The sequence below is a fragment of the Dromiciops gliroides genome, chromosome 6 (assembly GCF_019393635.1).
Source record: "Dromiciops gliroides isolate mDroGli1 chromosome 6, mDroGli1.pri, whole genome shotgun sequence".
Classification (NCBI taxonomy): domain Eukaryota; kingdom Metazoa; phylum Chordata; class Mammalia; order Microbiotheria; family Microbiotheriidae; genus Dromiciops; species Dromiciops gliroides.
Genome location: NC_057866.1, coordinates 265,200,865 through 265,221,919, shown reverse-complemented (window position 1 = coordinate 265,221,919; position 21,055 = coordinate 265,200,865). Strand labels below are relative to the sequence as shown.

At 41.3% G+C, this 21,055-nt stretch overlaps 1 pseudogene; it reads right to left on the bottom strand.

Moving 5' to 3' along the window:
* LOC122732290 overlaps window positions 1-20,728 on the bottom strand; it is a 160,164-nt pseudogene extending 139,436 nt beyond the window's left edge.
* Window positions 20,729-21,055: the final 327 nt, after the last annotated feature.

Genomic DNA, 21,055 nt, shown 5'->3' with positions numbered 1-21,055 from the left:
GCCAGGTCCTTCTTCCACTGCATCCAGGGCCACTGCCAGTCCTTTGGACTTTTGGCTCACCACTGGATTTCAATGACTTAGGAAAAGAGAGTGTGGCTGATGATTTTGTACGACTCTACCTCACTTAAATTTAATTCACATAAAAGTCAAAATATGATGTCATTTGTCCTTCAAAAACAAAGGAAAACAAAAGTACTGAGGATACAGAAGGAGGCAGAAGACAGCCCCTGCCCTCAAGGAGCTTACAATCTAATTGGAGAGACAATGTGAAAACAAATATATACCAAGCAAACTATATACAGGATAAAGAGGAAATCCTTAACAGAGGGAAACCACTGAAATTAAGAAGGTTTGAGGAAGGCTTCCTGGAGAAAGTGGGATTTAGTTGGAAATCAGGGAGGCTAGTAGGTAGAGTTGAGGCAAGAGAGCATTCCAAGAATGGGGTGCAGCCAGAGAATATGCCTAGAGCCAAGAGAGAGTGTCTTCTCTTTAGAACAGCCAGGAGGCCAGTGTCACTGGACTAAAGAATGTATTTCAGGGAATAAGGTGCAAGGAGACTGGCTAGGTTATAAAGGGCTTTGAATGTCAAACAGAGCCTTTATATATTTGGTCCTGGAAAGTAGTCTGGTAAAAATTAGGTTTAGACCAACACCTTACACCAAATTTCACAATATATTCTAAGTGGATATGCAGTTTTAATATTAAATATCATACTTATTAAAAGAGAAACATATTATATACATTTCACAACCATGAGTAGGTGATGTATTCTTAACCAAACAAGGAATAGAGGCAATCAAAAAAACAAAAATAGATAAATTTCATTATATGAAACTGAAAAGATTACACACAAACAACATTAATGGATCTAGGATAAGGAAGGAAGAGGTCAAACAGGCAAAAAAATCTCTGTATCAAATTTCTCTGACAAGGGTTTGGTATGCAAGATGTACTAATATATATATGTATATATATACATATATATCTCAGAGACAGAGAAAGAAAGAAAAAGAAAGAAAGAAGCCATTCACCAGTAGATAAGTGGTTAAATGATATCAAACATTTTTAAAAGAATTGCAAACTATTAGCCACTATATAAAAGAATTCCCTAAGACATTCATAATATGAAAAATTTTAAATCAAAATAACAGGTTTCACCTCACATTTTGACAAATTGGCAAAGATAACAAAAGATGGAAATTGTGGGAAAATAATACCACAAGTGCATTCTTGGTGGAGCTGTAAATCATTTTGGAGCTGCAACCATTTTAGAAATTTGTACTTATATAAATAAAGTGACAAACTTGTCCACACCCTTTGAACCAGAGATATCAATTCTAAGTTAATATCCCAAAGAGGCCACTGATAAGAAGAAAGTCCCTATATACAACAGAACATTTATAGAAGCATTTAATGTGATAGTCAAGAATTGGGGTGGTGGGGAAGAAATGACCATTGATTGGAGAATAGCTACGCAAATTGTGATAAAGTAATAGAATTTTACATTTACATTTTTTTGTGTGGGGCAATGAAAGTTAAGTGACTTACCCAGGGTCACACAGCCAGTTACATTTACAACTTAATGGAATATTACAATGATAAATATGATGAATATAGAGAAGCATGGAAAGGTATACATGAATTGGTACAGAATGAAGTAAACAGAGCCAAGAAAACTATATACAATTGGCCTCAACAATGAAAAAAGGAAGAGCTACAAATACATAGACACATGTGGGAAAGAATTAAAATTGAATGTTGCAAAATTACAAAAAGCTCAAAAGAAGGTATATGAGAAGACAACCCTACTGCACTCCTTTGCAGAGATGGTAGATCCACTATTACACACTATGTGTAATTTGGTACATTATACATATTTTCAGACTTTTTCATTTATCAATCAGTTGGGTTGATTTTTCTTCCTCTTCTTTTTATCTTTAAAATTATTATTTATTCTATGAGGTGGCTCTCTGAAAGGGCAGGGGAACAGATACTGGGGAAGTTTTTGTTAATTTTTAGAAACTAAAGATATCAGCAAAAACTTTTTTCTAATTGTCAGGTTGTCTTCCACCGGGGTCAAAGTGGCATCATCTTCTGAAAAGGAAAATGAGGCAGAGATTGGAAGAATGGCAGCCTAAGAAGGTAAGGAGATGGAGGCAGCATTGGTCTGAAGAAATGAGGCTATAACCAGGGTATGCCAAAAATGGAGTTGTGTTAGGAGAGTTCTTGCATCCATAATATGGTGACTTTGTTTGTAAATGCTTAATACACTAAGACAAAATGCCTTATTTCAATGTTCCAATATATTTAGAAAACAAACAGCTGATTGGTAAAGTGGAGGGAGGAAGGAAAGAAGCATTTATTTCATATCCACCATGTGCCAGATATTGAGCTAAGCACTTTACGAATATTATCTCCTTTGATCTTCACAGAAACCCTGAGAGGTAGGTGCTATTATTGCCTTCATTTTACAGTTGAGAAAACTGAGGCAAACAGAGGTTAAGTGACTTGCCTGGACTCACACAACTAATAAGTGTCTGAGGCTGGATTTGAACTTAGGTTTTCCTGACTCCAGGTCTAGCATTCTAACCACTGTGCCATCAGCTGAAGAAACATTTAGAAAGCTTAAAGATTCTTACTTTTCAGTAAAACTATCAGAAAACATGAAGGCCTAACATAAGTCTCCCATTGACCTATATAGACTGCTGCCTTGACCAATGTTTTTTATGTTGGCCTTTAGGCAGCAAAAGGCCTTCAAAGACTGGAATAAAAGAGTAGGACAGCCAGGTGGCACAGTAAATAAAGCACTGGCCCTGGATAAGTGTGACCCTGGGTAAGTCACTTAACCCTCATTGCCCTGCCCCCCCCCAAAAAAAATACATTGATGGAATAAAAAAGTAGAGAAGGTGGAAGCTTCTTAGGGAAAGAACATAAGTGTAATCCTTGGGAATTAAACTTCATTGGTTGGGTTTTTTAATCCATTCTCAGAGCTAAGGAATTGTGTCTGTTTTAAATCTAAAGAATTTTTTTTCTTTCTAAAGCAAATACAGTTCTATGGAACTTGTTGCTTTATGACATTATCAACAGTGTCACTCCACCAGGCAAAAACAGACGCAGAAAATGAAACCATTTAGCTCCAAAAAAGAATGGACTGGACCTCCCACACATTTTGTGCAATGTTCAACACTCTATAGGTGTTTAAGGACTGTCCAATCATACTTTGGTTATATAATTCTGTATTTTTTTTAATTTTTAAATTTTTTTTTAATTTTTGTGGGGCAAGGAGCTTTAAGTGACTTGCTCAAGGTCACACACCTGGTATGTCTCAAGCGTCTGAGGCCAGATTTGAACTCAGGTCCTCCTGAATCCAAGGCCAGTGCTTTATCCACTGAGCCACTTAGCTGCCCCTTATTCTGTATTTTTTAAATATCACAGTTTAACTTTTTCTTTTTTCTTTTTAAAATTAGCAACTATTGTCTCTCTGGCTTGACTTCACTTTTGAAGATAGAAGTCCCACTGAATAACCAAATTTTAGAAATCATGAGCGGCTTAGTGGAATGCAGATATAATTTGCATAATCTTCATCTTTTTCACTCAAACAGTCTTTGCTTCATGGTATCATAGTGCTTATCAACCATGTTGAATACATTCTTCCAAAATAAATGCTTCATATACGATAACATCAAAATAAATTTAATATTGTAACTGTCCTGGAAACTAATTGGCTCGGAGGAAATTTGAAGTAGCTTCCTGATTCCCTAAGTGCAAAAAGGCCAAAGCTTCTTCTTCAAACTTCTCTGACAGGCAGATCAGTGTAGGGAACAGAGAGGCAGGGAAGCTCTGCCCCCCTGAATCAATGCTGCATCCCTGCTCTGACTGAAGAAACTTCCTTTAGATAAGAATTAGATTGGCTGTAAATATCTCATTTCATTCCGTTCTTCTGAACTACCAGACTGGCTCAAGTTAGGCTTGATCTATCACACTGAGAAAGGGGAAAATGTGTGGTTTCTGATAAATATTAATAAATTAATTCAGTGTGTTCCCATCAACCTGCGTGTCAGAATCCAGGCAACAGGCATTCTTTATTGACTTGGGGATTTTTTTGCTTCTCCCAAAGTACCTCCAATTCATACCTTCTTATTGTGCGGATAGCAAATCTGAAGGGGCTAGGGAGTAACTGAGTTAGGCATTAAAAGGTTGATAGAGGGGCAGCTAGGTGGCACAATGGATAGAGCACTGGCCCCAGATTCAGGAGGACCTGAGTTCAAATCTGGCCTCAGACACGTAACACTTACTAGCTGTGTGACCCTGGGCAAGTCACTTAACCCCAATTGCCTCACCAAAAAAAAAAAAAAAAAAAAGGTTGATAGAATGCCTGCCAGTGAGGTGAAAGAGAGTGGGTATAAAGGAAAGACATTCAAAGACTGATCAATCTCTTACAGCGATAATTGTGCTGAGTGCTGTGACAATGAAGACAGCCAAAGAATGGAAATGTTCGATCCCTCCAACACACCCTTGGCTACCGCATACAAACAATACCATCCCCATCATATCCCTCTCCTAGAACTGTCTTCCCTCAGAACCATGCCATTGTGACTTCACCCCGCTGAAGAGAACTGTCCTTACAACCTCTGGCCAGAGGACAAAGCCCGAATCAAAGGCGAGATGGCACCTCTCTTACTGAATCTATCCCAGGTGCCATGACTCCCAGCTTTTGATGTCACTGATCCACTCAGAAACATCTGCATCACATGAAACTGCTTCTCTGCCCCCTCATCATTCTTCAGTTAAAGAAACCCTCTTCTCTACCTACCTGAGCACAGACTTTATAAGCTCTTTTAATTAACCATCCCCCTTAAAGGGGTATTTGAAGGCATTAGCTCTTGATATGAAGAGAAGAGAACTGCCAGTCATCACACTAGCTGTCACTGGGCTATAGAGCCCATCCATCACTCACTGAGATGCTGCACTGTCCAATCAGAATGGAGCTCACGCCAAACCCCACAACTCCCCATCACCAGGGTACCAAAGCAACTGCTTTTCCTTCTCAAGCCAGAGGTAGCGGCAGAAAGCACAAAAACTTATGAAAATCACTCTTTTTCCCCATCTCTGGATGGCTTTGAAGGGTCATAGAGGTCGCTGGAGCTCTTGGCCAATGAATTAATTCTCTCCAACCAATCAGGAATTACTCGGCTGAAGTTTGCTCCCCTCCCTCCCTCCTGCATTTCTTCCCATCAGGCTCCACCTCCCCTGATGTTAATGCTACTGACGCAGCTGGTGCTGATGCTCATTCCGTCTTCTTACACCCTTCTCCAGTGACTGAAATTAGTTCCTGTGACTTAAACAGTCATAGCTCCCCAAAGTTCTCTTATCCAATCAGCTATCCCATTTCCAATCATACCTTAAATGTCCATTCAAGGTATAAGTGAAAACATATCTCCGTTTGCTTATATGATTTCTCACTTTCTAAGTTTTACCTTCTTCCACATGCATATGCAAATGAGCCGACAGACCATCATGCTTAGCAGCCCTGAAGTTCTCAATATGGTCCCATCTCTCTTTGGTGCCCTCAAAACTGCTTTTTCACACTCACATTTCTCTGGTTTTTACTAAGTAGGAAATCTTTCCAAGCCCCTTCATAATATTAATATTTATAATATTAAATGATTCCCACACAGATGAGGTATAACACATAATTAAATTAACATAATTAGCAGAGATATGAGACCAGAGGTCATTTTTCTCTCCCAAACCATCCAAATTCCCACCTGAAAGATACGCTCCTTCAAACACACAACCAGTCCTGAATCCATCTATTATCCTCCAGTGCATGTCTCTAGATCTCCACAAGAAGAGCCTGAGATACTTTATAAAATGCTTTCCTGGGGCAGCTAGGTGGCGCAGTGGATAAAGCACCAGCCCTGGATTCGAGAGGACCCGAGTTCAAATCCGACCTCAGACACTTGACACTTACTAGCTGTGTGACCCTGGCAAGTCACTTAACCCCCATTGCCCCACAAAAAATAAAATAAAATGCTTTCCTACAATCTAAGTATGTACGGCAAACTGCTCTTTGAGCAGTTAACAACCACCAAGGAGCTACATCATAGAGGGCAGTTTGGGTTAGATTTTCCTAAAATATGGATCTGATCATGTCACTCTCCCAGCTCTTCATTGCATTTGGGATCAGATACAAAGTGCTGTGTTCAACATTCAAAGCCATTCATAACCTGCCCCCTTCTCCCTTTCCTGTCTTCTTACACATTACTCCCCACCACATACTTCTCAAGCCAGTGACACGGGCCTCCTGACTGTTCCATGAACAAGACCTTCCATCTCTCAGCTCTCGGACCATTTCTCTGGCTGTGCCTCATGCCTGAAATACTCTCCCCTTTTGCCTGACTGCCTTTGGCAATAATCTTACCTTCTTCAATAAGCCTCTCCTTGTCCTCAATTCTATTGCCTTCCCTCTGTTGGTAATTTCCAATTTTTCCTGCATATGTCTTGTTCATACCTACTTGCTTGTGTGTTGTCTCCCCTATTCGATTTCGTGCTCCTTGAGAAAAGGGACTGTATTTTGTCTTTATTTCTATCCTGAGCACTTAACGCATTGCCCGGCACATAGTAGGCACCTAATCTAAGCATCACTGCTTCTAGCCAGCCTTTGTTTATGCATACTTCACCTCTTCCTAATGGGGTCAAAGAGCTCTTAGGTAAGCACTTGTAGGAGGAAGCCGGAAACAACACTGAAGGAGAATTCAGGAGACAAGTCGACCTTTGGCAAAGAGCACTAGACTAGTCAGATGTTCTCTTTTCCAATTGATCATTTCAACAGGGCAGATAGACAGCACAGTGGATAGCATGCTGGGCTTTGAGACTGGAAGACTTGAGTTTGAATCTTGTTTCAGACACTTACTTAGCTGTGTCACCTTGGACAAGTTATCTGTCTGAGCCTCAGTTCCCTCATCTGTAAAAGGACCATAATAGAACTTTTCTTCCAGGGTTATTGTGACAATGAAATGAGATGGTATTTGTAGAGTGCTATTTAAACATCAGGGGACAGCTAGGTGGCAGAATGGTTAGAGCTCTGGGCCTGGAGTCAGAAAGATGAATCTTCCTGAGTTCAAATCCAACATCAGACACTTACTAGCTGTGGGATCCTGGACAAGTCACTTCACCCTGTTTGCCTCAGTTTCCTCATCTGTGTAATGAGCTGGAGAAGGAAATGGCAAACCCCTCCAGTATCTCTGCCAAGAAAACCCCAGATAATTTTCATAAAGAAGCCAACAACACAACATCATCTCCACCCCCACCACCACCATCATCATCAATGCTAAAGGACTGGAATTTCTGTCAGAGCACCTAAATTTCTGCACCCTGGGGCAAAGCTTAACTGCCCTGCCCTAGTTATGTCTTTGCTGCTCTGGTTGAACTTACAACAGTCCCATGAGAGCAGTCAGCTTCATTGGCCATTGTTAGCCTACATTTCCTGACGCCTCTAAATTCAGCAGCCCAGGGCAAAACTCAGGTCATGTAACCCTAGTTATACTTCTACCTGTCCTTACTTCATTTTCCTCTGATTTGCTATTTGGCTTTCTGGGTTGGTTTTTCTTAGTGTGTTACTTGAAAAAACACACCCAAGAAGGCTCATTCTCAGTTACTTCTCCAGAAAAAAAGTCTCCGTTTTTGAAAATCAGCCCAGTATGTTCACTCCTGGGTCAGAGATCAGATCTGACCTCAACCCAAAGTTATGATATGATGAGCACAGTGAAGCATCTCCTCCCCTGTGTCCTTTCTTTGTCTCCTGCCTCCTGCCCTACTTTCTTCTGTCTTTGCCTCTGCCTGGATCAGGATAGAACTAGCAAAGGCAGGTCAGCCAGAGTCTCTATTGTCCCAGAGTGGCTAAATATCTATTCTGCTTGAAGCCCTGCCAAATCAAACGGGGCTTTGAAGCGCTGGTCTGTGGGCAAGGAGACATGAATATTTATGAGTTTGATTTGAGGGAGACTTGCCTTACACACACACATACGAGTTTTAAAAGTGTCTTTGCAGCCAAAACGGGAAGTCAAAACCTATGACCTCATGACTCTATGATCTGAGAATTCTTATGAATCTATGGGGAAATGGTGAGAATAGAATCTAAAATTCTGGGGACCCCAAAATAAAAAGCAATCTGAAGGGTGTCCTTATCCTATGAGGGGAGAAATTTATCTTTAATTCTTTGCTCCTCTGAGCAGTTTTTAATCCTGGGGAGAGAGGAAAAAGGAGACAAATGATAGATGATCTTTCTTTTTTGTTCTCCTGCACTAAAGAATTAAGCCTTAAGGAACTTGTCTTTGACTTTCTACAAATGCAACCCTCCTAAGTTTAGGAGTTAGTCTCACTGAGTCGGCTCCAGTAGTAATGTATGGCTGGGAGATTTCGACTAGAAGGAAAGCCGAGGTGCTAGAGAAGACTTCTGGGCATTCCTTGAACAGCAAGAAGGTCAAATTGGTCAATACTTAAAGAAATTAATTTGAGCGACTCAATGGAAGGTCAAATACTGAAGCTGAAACTTCAATTCTTTAGCCACATAATGAGAAGATGGCGTGCACTGGAAAAGACCCTGATGTTGGGAAAGAGAAGACAAACAGAAAAGAGGGCAGCAGAGGATGAGATAGATAGCCATGGAAACGACGAACATGAACTTGGACAGTGGAGGATGGAAGGGCCTGATATGTCCGTGGGATCACAAAGAGTCGAATATGCCTGACAACAACAACAACAATAACAACAACACTAATAAGGTGTCATGCAATCCAGCGACATCCAGTAACAACTTTGTAAAACTTGCCTTTTTCAGTAAGTGGAACTTTCATCAGAAATAGAACTAATGAAGCTGGTGTCTTGGGCAAATCACTTGACCTCCCTGGGCCTCAGTCTCTCCATCTGTAAAATGAATGAGTTAGGCTGGATGGACTCAGAGCTCTTCCATTCCTACATCTATGAACCTGAAGACCCTTCCAGTCTCTGAGACTTTACAAGGCCTCTTTAAGTGGTGTCTCTACCCCTACATCTAGGAACAAAAACCTATCCCAGTTAATGGAAATTCTTGAGATGTCCTTAATTATCATTTTTAATGGAAACTGATGTGTGTCTCTTGCATGCGCCTTGTTAATATCACAGTCACTACCCTAGTTTCAGGCCTCACAGTATCTTTCCTGATTTGCCCACCTCCCACCTACTCATCCTTAAGTCTGCCTCATATAGTGACCAATCAATCAAAAAGGATTTATTAAGGAGTTACTATGTCCCATGCACTAGGCTGCCAGGGATATAAAGAAAGGCAAAAACACCTAACAATACCTGCTCTCAAAGAATGTACATACAAATGAAGAAAATAAAATGTAATTAAACAGGCACATAGAAAATAGAAGAAGATGGGGGGGGGGGGCTAGAAAGTGCCCCTGCAGAGGTGTCATTTGAACTGAGGCTTGAAGGAAGCCAAGCAGGCCATACAAAAGCACATAGTCTTGGGTGCAAAGAACAGCAAGGAAGCCTATATCTCTGGATCATGGATTATATGGAGAGAAGTAACAGGTAAAGAACCTAGAAAGGTAAGAACTGGCCGGGTTGTGCAGAGCCTTAAATGCCAGACAGAAGCTTTTATGGTTGACCCTGGTGGTAATAGGTAATATTGAGCAGGTGAATGTGACAAGGTCAGATCTACACTTAAGGAAAATCAGTTTGGTGGCTGTAAGGAGGATGAATTGGAGTGAGAAAGATTTGAGGAAGGATGGAGGGATCTGATTGTGAGCATTGGCCCTGCTTAGAACTCCTCATCATAGGTTCCTTTTTCATCTTGACACAGATAATTCCCAAATCTACCTGTCCAGCCTCGGTCTCCTTCCTTCCCCTCGGTCCCACACCACCCATGATGCATCTCCATCTGAATGTCTTCTAGGCATCTCAAACTCAACATGTCTGAAAAAGGACTCATTTCTCTCTCCTCCAAAGCCCATCCTAAACTTCCCTCTTTATATTGTGGACACCAATGTTCTTCCACTAACCCCGGTTCCCGACGTCAGAGTCACCGACGCCTCATTCTCCCATAACGCACAACTTTAATCAGTGGCTAAGCCTCTGCACTCTCTCCCCCATCCATCCCTCCACCTTCCTCCACCCACAGTTGCCATAGTGATATCGCTAATGCTCAAGTATGGCCACATGACTGCCCTGCTCGTGAAAACTATCAAAATAGAAACTTTTCTGTCTGGCTTTTATAGTCTTTCACAACCTGGCTACATGCTATCTTTCTATGTTTATTATGTGTTAATTCCCTCCATTCATTCCACAGTCCAGCCAACTGGATCCCCTGCTAGTCATCACATACAACCTTCTACCCCCTTCCCATACCCTCATACAAGGTGTCCTCCGCGTGCCTGGAGTGCACTCCCTCCTCACCTCAACCACTTAACAATCCCAAGTTTCCTCTGAAGCTCAGGCTGTGTCACCTTTTACATGAGACCTTTCCTGATCTCCAGTTGTTAATAATCAATCAATAAGCATTTATTACACGCTCACCTATTGTGCACCAGACACTGCACTAAGGCCCTGGGGGTGCAAGTACAAAGAGTGAAAAAATCCCCCTTCTCCTGGAACATCCCCAACCTGGCAAAAGATTCCTCTTCTGGGAGGCACAAAAGAGGGATCTGGAGACCCGTGGAGATGCTGTCCAAAAACAATAGCAAATACCCAGTTATTCACGCTGGAGCCTTGCTTTTTATAACCACAGTGACTTTGAAGCAACTTTCTAAGGGACTATTCCTCGATTCGATCCCCTCATTCCAGCTGAGGACTTGTCCCAACGGGCCCCTCTTTGGCAACCCTCCAGAATGATCGTCATATTCAAATCTCTCTCCATTTGTCTTCAAGAGCTTCCAACTTATGTCAGAACCCTACCCATCCAGCATTCCCAGCTGTATTTTCTAGGGGCATCAGCCCTTCAAACTACTTCCTTCCCGTGACAAGCACACAAAGTGTATACCCTTCAGTTCAGTACCTCCAACTGCCCAAAGATGAAGTTCTCTGGACATATTTGAGGCACTTGGGTGGTGCGGGAGGCAGAAAACCTTGCTAGAAAACCCTGGGCAAGTTACTTAAACTAGTGAATAGCATGGTACCTGTCATATAGTAGGTGCTATATAAATACTTATTCCTTTTTTGCCCCCCTTCCTCACCTAATTGCTCTGTGCTTCAGTTTTCTCAAATGTAAAATGGGAGTATTAAAATGCTAACTATAATTATTCTTTCCTCTAAATATCTTATTTTCTGTATTAATATGAGCTAAGTAAAAGATCTCTGGAGTAAGGAAGTGGGACATACAAAGTTTGAAATCAGGGGTCCCAAGAACCACTTTGAGAATCACTGATCTAATCTATATTAAGTACTTGGCAAATCCAAAAACACTATAGATAATAGATTAATAAGCATTTGTTAAACATCTACTGTGTCAGGCACTGTGCTAGGTGCCAAGGATGCAAAGCCAAAAATGAGACATCTAGAGGTTTGAATTCTATGGGAGCAAACAACGTCTGCAGTCATAATTGAAGATGATGTCATTTGAGTGGGGAAGCACGGCTATCTGGGGGCTCGGGAAGGTTCTCTTAGGTGGAGCTTCAGCCAAGGCTGGAAGGAAGCTAGGGATTCTACAGGATGGAACACAAGAGAGAGAATCGTCCAAGCATGCAGGACAGCATCCGAAGGCATGGAGACAGGAGGTGAATGTCATGTGTAAGGAGGAGTGGAATAGAGTGAGTGAGCATTTGTTCATCAACTGCCTGGGGATCTTCCAGGAGAATAGGGATTTTTTTTTCCTCTCTTTGTGCTTGCATCCCAGCGCCTACCACAGTACCTGGCACACAGTAGGTGAGCATGTAATAAATGCTTATTGATTGATTACCAGCAATTAACTGGAGATGAGGAAAGGCTTCGTATAAAAGGCGACACAACCTGATCATTAGAGGAAAGTAGGATCGTTAAGGGGTGGAGATGAGGGGAAAGTGCACTCCAGGCACAAGGGAGGACAGCTTATGAAAGAATATGAGATGTGAACATTCTCCAGAAGATTTCATGGGCCGAAGCTGGGGGAGCCGTCTGCATGCACACGCAGGCATTTCATCCAGTGCTCCCCAAGTCTCTAGGTTTTGACAAGGAAGAAACTTCCTTTAACCAGGAGCCCGCAGGGAGAGATAAACAAGGGAGGGTGTGAGACACATTGGTCCTCAGCACTCCTCCTGCCAAACTAGTAGGGACTGGGAACCTGGACACAGGCTCCATGATAGATAATGGGGCAAGCAAGCCCAGAGACCTGCAGATGAAGAGATGTGGTCAGAGGGACCAGAAAGAGCAGAACAGAACAGAGAGCTGGCTCAGCCAGACGGGAATATGGTTGGTGAAACTACTGGAATCCAATCCACAGCACTTTGTCTTTCCCCTGCTCTCCTAACACTGCCCGGTAAAACTTCAATTTTTTCTCTCCCCCTACAGCTGAGGGGTGAGGAGGAAAATCAGATTTAAACCCACCCCCCCCTCCAGCCGTAGCCACTGCAGCCTGCCAATGAGGCAGGTCATGGGAGTCTACTGCCCCTCATTTGACATATGGGGAAACTGAGGCATGGACCAGTTAGGTGATTTGGCCGGTCACACAGTCAATAGGTGTCTGAGGCAGGATCCAAACCCAGTTCTCTCTGACTCCAAGTCCAGCACCCCATACATGATATGGCTGCCTCTCAAGTTGTCTGATATGTGTATCCTGTGATCAATATACAACTATGTAAATGTTGGGTTTTATTATTATTATTATAACAAAAATAAATAAAAATCAAATGTGTGCCTGAGGGTGTCGTTCAGTCAGATTCAACAAATCTGAGTTGGGCATGTAGCATGCTTTCTCAAAAAGTAATGAATAAAATCATACCAAAGTCTATAATGAAGTGTCTAAGGTGCTCCGTGTCCCAGAGGTCACCACCATGGGGACACCAGGGCAAAGGGACAATCCAGAGAAAACTAATGAAGTTACCCAGAGTGACTTGTTCCACCCCTCGTGGTGAGTTTAAGCAAGACAATGCTATCAGAAGGGCATTTGCAAACTCGGCCACTGAGTTTTCTAATTATGGTGATTCAGAACAGCCATTTCTAATGAAAATTTTATCCCCCCTTTGGCAGTTGGGCTCTGAGTGAAATGAACGTGCCTCACAAAATCGAATTCTAAGACATTGTAAAAAATGGATAGTTTTTCAATTTCCCAGAACTTGAGTTTGGTGGTTTATTTTAATCAGGGCATCAATCCGTCAAACACCTTTGGAATATGTTAATCCCACCTCCAGTTTCTTAACAATATACACTTTTCATGAAATGACTGCTTCTGGGCAAATGTAAAAACTTTATGTGCCGTATAAAAGTGAATTATTATTACTTTACACTAATAAAGCCTCTTACAAAATACTTGTCTTAAGTACAAAAGCACATATCTAAAACATGCAATATCTTCACAATAAAAACATCTTACTTTGGCCGAAAAAGGGGGAAGCTGGAGTGGAGGAGAGTTGAGAAATCCCCTCCCAATGGAAATCCATTTTTTAAAACATGCATAACTTTCAACACCAACTCCATTTGTCAGTGACTGACTCTTTAAAATGTTCTGGGCACCTGGGCTCTCTGCACCAGAACGTAGATTGCCTCTTCTTTCATAGTCACAGAATCTATGCATTTTCCAAACCCTGTAATGGCACCAACCACATTTGGGTAGGGAAAGCGCCAACGAGAACATGTATTTAGTATTCTGTGTGTATCCTAGACTCCCCTCCACGTGGGCTCCTGGAAACTCCACCTAAGAGCATGATTCAGTTAGCATCCATCATCTATTCAAATGGATAGCGCCAAGTCCCCATTTCCTTTTTTAATTTTTTCTCTTTTATATTATTATGGTACAGGCTCTGAGCTCATTATCCCAACTCATGATCCAAATGGGCAGATTGGGCTTCAGAGAGAGGCTGAAAGCTGCTCTCCTAAGAGCTATGGGAATAATCCTGAGGGGTTGGAGATGCCCCCCATTTAGTGTTTCCCCTTTGTTGTGGGGAAAATAGGGTAGGAGGCTTGGGGTACGGGTAGCGGTTTGGGGTCCTTAGGAATTCCTCTTTAAAGAATTACACCCTCTTGCACACAAAAGCAATTAGAATAAGATAGTTTATTTAGGGTCTGGGGAAGGGAAGGGAAACCAAGAGAGAAATCCTTGGACTTCTCATGGAGAGAAGGCATGGCACAGAGCGTGGCTCTGAGATACCAATCTCCTCAAGCAGGAGACAGGCAGGTACTTTTATAGAGGACTGAAGGGGGTGACCATCTGACTGTGGAAAGTTCCCTTAGTGAGGGAGAAACATCCCCCACTGGTGGTGGCTGGGGGAAGTTGGGTGACGGGTGACTGCAGATCTCTCAAGCCATCTCTCCTCAGGACACAAAGGCAGCAGTCACACCTAATCTTATCTCCCCAGGGGTGAGGGAGACTAGAATGAAGAGTGGGGGTCCCAGAGCTAGCTCCTCTGCAATCTGGTTCCACTTATCTCTTTAGATGTGTCTGTCCTTTGGATTAGTTTCTCAAGGAGAAGGTTCTTTGATGTGGCCCAGAGAACTTCTAGGGTGCTATGGGCCCATAACACCTTCTATGAATCCAACAGTTACCATGTCCCCCATATCAATTAACCAAGTAATATCAATCAGCTTTTACAAAGAGATATTTGCTGAGAAGTTGTAGCAAGGACTAAAGTGCAAAAATGTCTGCACCTTCAGAACCAGGGTGCACTCTCCCCTCTACACACCTACTCAATCCCTGGGGACAATGGAATCAAACTTTAAATAGTTGCTGCAAAGCATTCCCCCACCATCTGGGGTGGGAAGAGGAGATAATTCCTGCCTCTGGGAATCCTTTTCTCCCTTCTACTAAGTTCACTTCTGGGCATAATGAATTACATGTCTTGGCTGGCAGGGCACAGATGTGTTCACTCATCCCTGATCTGAGCTAGGTCAAGCAGACAACTCCTCGGGGCTTGCTACTCACTAGACTTAGCCACTGTTACCAGCTCTGGTTGCTGAGAGGACTTTGGAAGCTCACAGTCTGTTCTGTCTCTGGTAGCCATTTGGCTAAGATATGGAAAGAATAACATCAAAGAATCAGTGGTACCATGACCACATGGCAACCAAGTGGTAAAGAGGGAAACAAAACCTTGCCATCCAGAGACCCACATGATCAATCATGTGCCTCACTCACCACTGGGGAGGGGGGGAAGCGGAGGGGGGTAGAAAGAAAGAGAGAGAGAAAAAGAGAGAACAAGAGAGAGCGAGCGAGCGCGTTAGTTCACCCATTTCAGGCTTTTTCATGAAGACTCAGTTCCAATTAAGCAGACAAGTCAAAGACTTGTCATTACCCCTACAATAAATGTCTCTCTCTTGCTTTCAAGGGGGGATGATACGTCCCCTTCCATCACATATTGTTGGAATCAGGCTCCCCAAGTCTCCGTGCAGAATGGCACCAGGCAGAGAATATTGTCCATACTCTAAGATCTGGGCCCTCCTTAGTTAGTTTCTGCATTAAATTGTTATAAACTGGATAAACATCCACAAACATGAATATTTCTCAAGCAAAGAATAGGAAAAAAGGACTGTATATGAAGCTTTGTATCTCTACTGTGTATAGTTTGCTTTGGGGGACTATTGTTGGTTCCAACACTGCCCTACTTATTTCTGTCCCCTTCCACTTTCCTTTTATTTATTTATTTGTTTGTTTGTTTTGGTGAGGCAATTGGGGTTAAGTGACTTGCCCAGGGTCACACAGCTAGTAAGTGTCAAGTGTTTGAGGTAGGATTTGAACTCAGGTCCTCCTGACTCCAGGGCTGGTGTTCTATCCACTGCGCCACCTAGCTCCCCCCCCCTTTATTTATTTTTAACCATTGATTGATGCACCTTTCTTTCTAAGCATTTCTATCACTACACCCACTCCTCCCAGCTATCTCCCCTTTCAAAAGAAGTAAAAGCCCGGCCTTGTAACCAATAAATACAGTCACACAAAATAAATCTGCACGTTCATCATATGTCAAAACGCATGTCTCCATCTCACACTGTATACCAGGATAAGCTAAAAATGAATATGTGATTAAGCCAAAAAGGGTGACAACATAAACAAATTAGAGGCACATGAAAGAAATTACCTGTCAGATCTATGGACAGGGAAAGAATCCATGATTAAATAAGAGATACAGAAATTCACAGGGGGTAAAAGAAATAATTTTGATTTCATAAAATTTAAAAGGTTTTGCACAAACAAAACTAATGTAGCAGGAAAATGGGGAGAAATCTTTGCAGCAAGCTACTGGGATAAAGCTCTCATTTTTCATATGTACGTATAGGAAACTGAGTCAAATTTACAAGAAAAAGAGCCCTTACCCAACTGGTAAATGGTCAAAGGATATGTGTGAAAAGGCAGTTTTCAGAGAAAGAATTCCAAGCTATCAGCTCTTTTTGTGGTGGCTAAGAATTGGAAATCAAAGGAATGTCCATCCATTGGGGAATGGCTAAACAAGCTGTGGTATATGATGGTGATAAAATATTATTGTGCTAAGAGAAATGACAAGCAAGATTATTTCAGAAAGTCCTGGGAAAACTTGTATGAACTGATGTATAGTGAAGAGAGCAGAACCGAGAGAACATTGTGCACAGAAGACAGCAATATTGTTTGATGAAGAACTGTGAAAGACTTAACTATTCTCAACAATACAACGATCCAAGACAATCCCAAAGGACTATTGATGAAATATACTATCCACCTCCAAAGAAAGAGCTGATATTGATGGAACACAGACTGAAGCATGCTCTTTTCACTTTCTTTCATTTTTTCTTTTATTCAAGCTTTCATATATAAAATTACTAATATGGTAATGTTTTATATAATCGTACATGTATAACCTACATCTGAGAGCTAACTTCCTCAGGGAGGAAGAGAAGGAGGGATAAAAATTGGAACCCAAAACTATAAATAAAAATGTTTATTACTTTAAAATAAATAAACAAACATCATGGGGAAACCATGATGGGGGCGGGGAGTGAAGAATTCTAAGCTATCAATAGCCATATGAAAAAAACTCTCTAAATCAGAGGAGTCAAATATACAGCAATCTTGAGTGGAGTACAAATGAAATTAAAATGTGGTTCCTATCTGATTTTAATGAGTTAATGTATTAACTAAATATGTACATATATGTATGAATATGTTTTTCTAAGCCACTATGCAGCTCACAGGGATCCCTATTTATTGTTTGGCTCCTATTTCTATTTGAGTTTGACACCACTGTTCTAAATCACTAATAATTAAAATAAATGTAAATTAAAACAGCTGAGGTACTAACTCACACCCATCAGATTGGCTAAGATGACAAAAAAATGGGAAAAGACAAATGCTGGAAGGACTGAAGGAAAACAGGTACACTGATGCACTCGCTGTTGGTGGAGCTGCGGACTGGTCCAACCATTCTGGAAAGCAATCAAAAACTATATAACTGTGCCTACCCTTTGATCCAACACAATTAGGTCTATATGCCAAAGAGATCAAAGGAAAAGGAAAAGGGCCCATATGTACAAAAAATATTTACGGCACCTCTTTTTGTAGAGACAAAGAACTAGAAACTGAGGGGCTATCCAGCAGTTGCAGAATGGCTAAACAAGTTAAGGGTATATGAATATGATAGAATATTATTGTGCTGTAAGACATGATGAAGAAGATGGTTTCAGAAAAAACTGAGAACACCTAAATGAACTGAAGGAGAGCAAAGGGAACAGAACTAGAGAAATGTATGCAATAAAAGCAATATTGTAAAGATAATCATCTTTGAAAGATTTAATGACTCTGATCAACACAATGACCAGCCACAACATCAAAGGATTCATGATGAAACATGTTATTCACCTTCAAATAGAGAACTGATGGATTCAGGGGACACATCAAAGCATATTTTTCTTTTTTTCTCTCTTTTTTTTTAACATGTCTAATTTGCGAATTTGTTTTGCATGATTATATATATATATATATATATATATATATATATATATATATATATATTAATATTTTCCAAAGGTTTCCAAAGGTTGTCATGCCAGGGTGGGAGTGGGGATAAGCTCCCCCTCTCTCTAAAATGCTCCTGTAGCATGCGTCTCAAATAGCCTCTGACAATTGAAGCCCAACTCCTGGCCTTCTCGTGGTGGAACTGTTTCCACTAACAGGAGAAGGAGCAAAGGCAAGTCACTAGTGCCTTAAAACCAGTCGCTTCGGGCAGGTGGGGCTCGTTAGCCTTGGCCGGCAACCCACCTAAGGGAAGGAAACCCTGATTTTAAACCTCCGCTGCCTTGTGGCTATACCCATATATGGGAAAGGCTTCGGGAGTTAACCCCGAGGAAAAATCAGGAGCAGGAGTCCCTTAGGCAGTTGGATGTTGGACATCACATCCCTCTGGCAACTCCTGCAGCGGCACTGGTGCCAAAGTGTACTGGCTCTGCCTCTCCTTTGGATGCACCAATGTTACAGAGAGGGAAAACCTGCTGCATGGGCAACAGCGTGTTTTCCATATTGATCTGCCCAGGCCAGCGCCCTGGAGAGGACACTCCAGCTACTCCTCATGGGGTAGATACAACACGGGATGCGGCAGTTACCAGTTATAAGTCACTTGCCTGACTGACATAGGGCTTGATGCCAGGGGCTGCATTCAACGGTGGGAGGAATGATCGAGTTCCACTGGACAGCTACCACCCGCCTTAAACTGGGCAAACCCCAGCCAGTAAGGTATTGTCCCATCATGGTTCATCTTCCTCATTGGGTGCATGGGGATTAAGGTTATGGCCCGAAAGGTGAACTGAAGCATTGGCACCAGCAAACAATAAAGTTAACTCACATTCCAAGCCACGCTGTGGTCTATGGCTCTTCAAGGTGCTGATCCATGGTCGTCCTCGACTGGCAGAGGCCTACTACATATGTAATATTTTACATGATTGTATCTATTGTGTAAATATATTATATGTTGTATATTATTGATATTAAATCATGATATCAATAATTAGGTAATTATTGAAATTTAGAATGAATGAATAACTAAATAATTGCTATTAATAATTAAATGCTATTAATATATTATATATTTGTAATGAGTTTTGTTCTTCTTGCCTTCTCAGTGGGCAAGGTAAGGAAAGAATTCCAAATTGAAAATAAAGTAAAATTGATTTTTTTAAAATAAAATAAATGTCTTATTCTGCATGTAGAGTCCAACATCTACCTCTCTGCCCAGAGATAGGAAGTATGATTTATCACCAGCCTTCTGGAGTCATGATTGCTCATTGCATTCTTTCCTTTAAAGTGTTGTAATTAGTATATAAATTGTTCTCCTGGTTCTCTATATTGGTTCATAAAAGCCCTCACAGGTTTCTCTCTGAATATGTCTTTTTTGTCTTCTCTTGCAGTGAAATAATACTTATCCTATCCATACACATAATTTGTTCACCAATTGATGACTACCTGTGTTTTAGTTCTTTGCTATGACAAAAAGTACTACTATAAATATTTTGAATATATGGGTCCTTTTCCTCTGTTTGGGATATAGTCCTAGTAATCCTCTTGCTGGGACCTTTGGGGCATAATTGCAAATCCCAGAATAGTTGGAACATTCCACAACTCTACCAACAGTGTATTAATTTTCCTGCCCTGCCACAAGCTCTCCAACAATTGCGATTTCCCCTTTTTTGGTGATCATTGCCAATTAGGTGTGAGGCACAAACTCTAATCTGTTTTAACTTGCATTTCTCTTGTGATTTGTAACCACTGACAGCTTTCCTTTCTTCTCGTGAGAATTTCCTGTTCATCTTTCAACCACTTATCTATTGAGGAATGACCCTTCTTATATATATTTATCAATTTTCTATATATCTTGGGCATCAAACCTTTATCAGAGAAATTTGCTGCAAAGATTTTCCCCAGTTAACTCTTTCCTTTCTGAACCTAACTACATTGATTTTGTTTATACAAAAACTTTATCTCTAATCAAAAGTGTCCATGCTATCTCCTACAGCCCTCTCTATCTCTTATTTGGTCAAGAATTCTTTCCCCAATCCACAGTATTCCTCAGTCCAAAGTGTCTGCATCCTAGCTTCCCTTCTATATATGTCATTAACTCATTTGAAGCTTATTGTAGTATATGGTATGAGATGTTGGTCTAAACCTAATTTCTCAAGCCCCTGTTTCCAGTTAATTTCACCAGATCAAGCCAAATGACACAAGTATTCAAAAATAATAATTAAATAAAAAACAATTGCAAAGTAAAATTTACCTTATTAGTTATTTGTAGCATTTTAATACAGCTGTTAATAGCTCACCTTTCTTCTTTTAATTAAAAAGAACAGTGAAGTAAGTAACAAGGAAATATTTCCTCTAGACAAAAGGAGCACAATCTCCAGGGGGTTCCCACAGTAATAGTGGGAGAAATCAGTCCCTCCTAAAGCAACATGACTCACGTTTATATAATATTTTAAGGTTTACAACTAACACTCCAGGGGATGAATCTCAGCTGGGTAACCTGTCCCAGCAGGTCCATCAGCTCATCCTCCCAGCAACCCACTGTGCCTCACTGCTGTTAAACGCCCCTCGCAGCTGGTCCATCATGCTGCCGATCTACCACTTAAAGAGGATCGGGCTGATTTTCTGCTGAGCTGCTGCTGCCATCTGCTGGCCATCTTTCTCACTTGCTGTGGTTCTTCCTCAAAGGAATTATCAATACGTTGAGAGTTCACCAGGCTCTTACATAGTGTTGTAAGGTTTACAAATCACCTTTGTTTTGACCGCTCACAATAACCCTGTGAGGTGGGTGCTATTATGCCCATTTTACAAATGAAAAAATGGAGACACAGAAAGATTCAAACCTAGCACTCAATACCAACTTTGTCGTTTTAGTGATTTCATTATTCAGGTCCATAGCCACACCCAGCCACT